Below are 6,000 nucleotides of genomic sequence, written 5' to 3'. Positions count from 1 at the left end.
TACTTTACAATTCAATCCTTATTTCATTTCTAACTTGAATTTCTATCAATTTAACCCTTATTTCATCATTTTACTCAACATGAACAGTATCTAAAAATCTATATCTTTCAAAATATCAACTTAATTTCATCAAAATATTGTCCAAAGCTTCTAAAATATCAAAATTAAGTAAAAAGGGTTCAATTGATTTACTTATTAAACTTCCAAGCTTCACACCTTTGATTTTCCCTTTTCTTCTTTCTTTTCTCTTTTTCTTTCTTTCCTTCCCCTGCTTCCTGTTTCGTTTGCTTTATTTCTTTATTTCTCTCCTTTATTTCTTTTTTCCTTTTTATTTTCCCTTTTTATATATACACACATGTATTTATACTTGAATAATAAGTATTATTTATTTATTCATGTGTATATTATTAGTACATTTGTATCCATTTATAACCATACATTTGTCATTATTTAATATATTTATCATATAAAATCTTATAATATAATTATTTAATTAATAAATATCTATTTAATATCTAATACATGTATTACAAATGTATGTATTTTTATCCATACACTTGTATATTTTATTTACTATACATTTGTCTTTATATTAATTTGTTTATCATATAAATATCTTATAATTTAATTATAATAAATTAATTTAATATCATTTATTACTAATATATATATATATATATATTAATTAAAATCTAAGTAAAAATCTTAGATTTTTATTTTATATCTTTCCTCACTTATGCTAAATGACATAATTGCCATTTTGGTCCTTTTTATTTTCTTTTAATCTATAATTAAACTTTTACACTTTATTCAATTTAATCCTTTTATCTAATTATCCTTAATTAAGCTAAATTCACTTAATTAAACTCTAATTAGCTGATCTGAACTTTTTAAATATTTTTGATAAATATTTACGGATCTTTTTTTTTTTTTAGTAACGAAGACTCGAAAATACACTTTTCTGATAACCGCAAAATTCGGGTTATTACAATCTTCTTTGTTGGTCCCAAATCTTTCATCTCAAATTCTTTACTTAGTTGGGCTTTGACCTTTCTTATCTCTCATTTAACTTTCGCTGCTATCAACATGTCATCAACATAAAGGAGTAGATACACAAAAGAACCATCACTATTTTTCTTAAAGTAAGCACAATTGTCAAAGCTATTTCTTTTGAAATCATGAGAAGTCATAAAGGAATCAAACCTCTTATACCACTGTCTTGGTGACTGTTTCAAACTGTAAAGGAACTTTTTTAGTAAGCAAACATAGTTCTCTTTTTTTGAGACTGTAAAACCCTCTGGTTGTTGCATGTAAATATCCTCCTCAAGTTCTCTATGCAAAAATGCAGTTTTTACATCTGACTGCTCAAGCTCCAAATCATGCATGGTCACAACACTAATCAAAACTCGAATCGAACTATGCTTCACAACTGGGGAGAACATATCTGTGAAGTCCATCCGAGAATTTAACTATAACCCTTTGCAACAAGTCTTGCTTTATTTCTGGGTTCTTCAACTCCTGCAGTCCTTTCTTTTTATTTAAACACCTATTTACTACGAATAACCTTTTTACCTTTAGGAAGTTTCACAAGATCCCATGTTCTATTTTGTGGAGTGGTTCCATCTCCTTTTACATAGTAAAAATCCACTTTTCTGAGTCTTTATAGTTAACTGCCTTAGAATAATTAGATGGCTTTTGGTTTGCATCTATATCTTCAGCCACATTTAAAGCATAAGCAACTAGATCATCCTTGGCATACTTCTTTGGAGGTTTAATTTCTCTTCTAGTTCTGTTTTTGGCGATAGAATATTGTGGTGGAGAAGCAACTCTATTATGAATTTTTGTACTGGCTTGAAGAATCGACTCTGGTGTGGATTCTGGATTTATCTGATGCTCCACCTGCTTTTGATTTTCTTTATTAAAAGAGTCTTTAAGAGATAAGTTAGGTAGCATAGCAGTTTCATCAAAAACATCTCTGCTAATCATAACTTTTCTATTTTCAAGACATCATAACTTATACCCTTTTACACTAGCTTTATAACTAAGAAAAACACATTTTATGGATCTTGGTTCCAAATTTCCATTATTAACATGAGTATACGCATGACACCCAAAGATCTTTAAACCAGAATGGTTAATAGGATTACCAGACCATACATTTTGTGGAGTTTTTTTCTTAATGGCAATAGATGGAGATCGGTTGATAAAAAAACATGCAGCAGAAGCTGCTTTGGCCCCAAACGACTACGGTAAGTTAACATTCGACAGCATACATCGAACTTCTCCATGATCATTCTACAACGCCGTTTTGTTGTGGAGTATGATGAACTGTCAAATGTCTCACGATCCCTCTGACTTGCATAATTCATTAAACTCATCAGAACAGAACTCTAAGCCACTGTTTGTGTGGAGGTGTTTTATTTGTTTTCTTGTCTATTTTTCAATCATAATTTTCCAAGACTTAGATGTGGAAAACACATCACTTTTCTGCTTCAAGAACACCCAAACTTTTCTGGAAAAATCATCAATAAAAGGTAGCATATAATTAGCTCCACCTCTCCAAGGCACTCTGGATGGCCCCATAGATCAAAATGAATATACTCCAACGTCCCTTTCGTGTTATGGATTTTGCTGGTGAATCAAACTCTTTTTTGCTTCCCAAAAATACAGTGTTCACAGAATTTTAGTTTGTAAATTCCTTGCCCATCAAGAAGTCCTATTTTGCTCAATTCTGCCATGCCATTCTCACTTATATGCCTTAAGCGCATATTCCAAAGTTTAGTATCTGACAAGGAATAAGAAATGACAGCTGTATCACCAGTAACAGTAGAACCCTGAAAAACATATAACTTGGCAGTCTTTCTCTGCCCTTTCATTGCAACGAGGGAACCTTTGAAAATTTTCAAAACCCTACTTTCAGCTGTGTATCTGTACCCTTTTAAATCAAGAGTACTTAACGAAATTAAATTTCCCTTCAATTCTGGAACATGTCGCACGTCACTAAATGTTCTGATAACTCCGTCAAACATCTTAACTTTAATCGTTCCAACATTTGTAATTTTACACAAAACATTATTTCCTATCAAAACAACACCTTCAGACACTGTTTCATAAGTTGTAAACCAATCCCGATTGGGACTCATATGAAAGGTGCAGTCGTAATCAATGATCCACTCCTTTCTTACTTTAGAATTGTTGACAGAAGCGACTAGAAGTTCACCATCGCTGTAGTCTTATACAACATCAGCTTCACCAGAATTTTCTGGTTGTTTTCCCTTTTGATTCGCAGCCTCCCTTTTAATCTTGTTCTGTAGCTTATAGCACTCAGACTTAATGTGCGCTTTCTTCTTGCAAAAGTTACAAGTTTTACCTCTGTTTAAAGACTTCGATCTACCCTTAGATTTATCATGAGGATTCCATTCCTATGTCCTTCCATGATCATCATCACCATTTCGATCTTGTCTCCCACGAACAATGATACCCTTTCTTTGAGAGTCGAGTTTAACCACAAGATGCTTCATCTTATTATACAAGGTTAAAGAATCATAAATCTCATCAACTGTGAGAGACTCGCGGCTATATAAAATCGTGTCTCTAAAGGTTGAATAAGACGGGGGTAACGAACAAAGTAGAATCAACCTTAGATCTTCCTTATCATACTGAACCTTTATGGCCTCGAAGTTTGAGAGAATTCTTTTAAACACTGTTAAGTGTTCATGTATAGACGCACTTTCCTCCAAACGATGAGCATAAAGATGCTGCTTCATATGCAACTTGTTGGTTAGAGTTTTCGACATACATATTTGTTCCAGCCTCATCTATAATGCAGTGGCGGTCTTCTCTTTCATCACATCCTACAAAAATTTTGTTAGACAAATGTAGATGTTATTGTGTTAATGCCTTTCGATCCTTACACTCATTCTCTTCATTCGCTAATGTCGAAGGCATCTTATTTATCCCTAGCAGGGCATCCTCCAGATCCATATGCGCAAGAACTGCTTGCATATTAATTTGCCACAACGCAAATCTGGTGTTGCGATCCAATAGTGGAATTTCATACTTTAAAGATGCCATTACCATGATCGAGATGAAGAACCTGGAAGCTCAGATACCAATTTGTAAAAAAATAGAATGTTGGTAATGACAATATATCATAAAGAAAGGAGAAATAAAAAATAAAGAACACATAGATTTTTACGTCGAAAACATTTTGGGAAAAAAACCAAGGGCAGAGGAGAAGAAAATCCACTATGTCGAATTTGAATGATTACAAGAAGAGTAGACTATGTCTATTTATAGGCTTGTAAAACCATATTCCAATAGAAGTATAGTAAGATTAAAACATCTTATCAATATCAAATAAATGGAGTTTAATAAGGTTTAAAAACCTTATTCTAAAATAAAATAAAAGAAGTGTAGTTTTATATAGATTTTACTTTTATTTTATTTTACCACTGTGTTTTATTTAAACAAGGATTTGGGTCACTTAATTCTAACAGAAACTTGTAGAATAACCTTGACATCACCCTTCCATAAAAAAGAGCTATTTTTGCACTGATATTTCTTCTTATTTATTCCAGCTTCACATTGTTATTGAATCTTGTACCTACACTCTACCAACCTTGAAATACACAACCAACATCACCTTCTACAATTGCTTCATCGAAAAGAATGTACACCAAAAACATTGGGTTGTTCATATTCAAAACGGTTTTTGTTTTCTCTACTACTAAACACAAATAAATTTCTTTCTTTTTTTTCTCTTTTTCTGTTGAACAGTTATAGCAATGTTAAAAAAAAAATAAAAGGTATATGTAGGGACTGGTGTTGCCAAAGTGCTTTGTGGCAATAGAAAAATTTTAATGAAAAAAAATAGCTTGGTGCCACCAATGAGAATGATGGCACCAAAAAATTCAAACTTTTTGACAAAAAAATACACTGATGCTACCAATGGCAAGGGCGACACAAAAAAAAGTCATTTTTTAAAAATATTTTTTTATGGATGTCGCCAAGGAGAATGGCAGCACAAAAAAAAAAACTTTCTGCAAAATCTTTGACACATTAAAAAAAATGGTACCGCCAATGACAATGACGATGCCCATTAAAATAATTTTTTTCCTTTTTTTCTTTTTCTCCCAAGAATACTAATATTTTTGATGGGGTGGATGATTATACATATTGGTGTCGCAAAAGGTAACGGCGACACTCAAAAATTATTTTTTTATTAAATCGGACAATGATTGGGTAATTATTAAGGGTGATGCCGCCAATAACATTGACAACATCAAGTTTTACCGTAATAAACGAGTCATTTCTATAAATAATTTTGGGGTAAATTACACTAACAGTCACTCAATTTTGGGGTAGCTGACAAAACAGTCACTCATGTTTCAATTCAGTCACTTAACTTTTGAAAAATAATAAAACAGTCACCACTAACCATTTTCCGTTACAGACGTAATAGAGGTACCATTTTCCGTTATGGACTTCCATTTTCTATCCTCCTCTCCCTCTTCCTCACCATCCCTCCCTTACTCTGTTTCTTTCCCTTTTCTATTTTCTATTTGCCATTTTCCACTTTCCATTTCAAAGTAATGTTCAAAGTAGGGGGAGAGATGGTGAGGAAGAGGAAGAGGGATGGAAGAGGGAAAATGGAAGCCTGTAACGGAAAATAGTACCTCCGTTACGTCTGTAATGGAAAATGGTTAGTGGTGACTGTTTTGTTATTTTTCAAAAGTTGAGTGATTGAATTTAAACCTGGGTGACTGCTTTGTCAGTAATCCCAAAGTTGAATGACTGTTAGTGTAATTTACCCTTTAAAAATTAAAAATTTTCCAAATAAAAAATTCTAAAAAAATATAAAGAAAGTTAAATTATTAAAAATTTTCTAGAATAATAATTTTAGGGACATAAATAAGTTAATTAATGATTCAAGTTTATCATAATAAAGTATTTATTATTATTATTATTTTGCTTTGATTTTTTTCAAATTTATGTGTT

The sequence above is a fragment of the Gossypium arboreum genome, chromosome 5, assembly GCF_025698485.1.
Source record: "Gossypium arboreum isolate Shixiya-1 chromosome 5, ASM2569848v2, whole genome shotgun sequence".
NCBI classification, from domain to species: domain Eukaryota; kingdom Viridiplantae; phylum Streptophyta; class Magnoliopsida; order Malvales; family Malvaceae; genus Gossypium; species Gossypium arboreum.
This window is presented reverse-complemented; position numbering follows the sequence as displayed.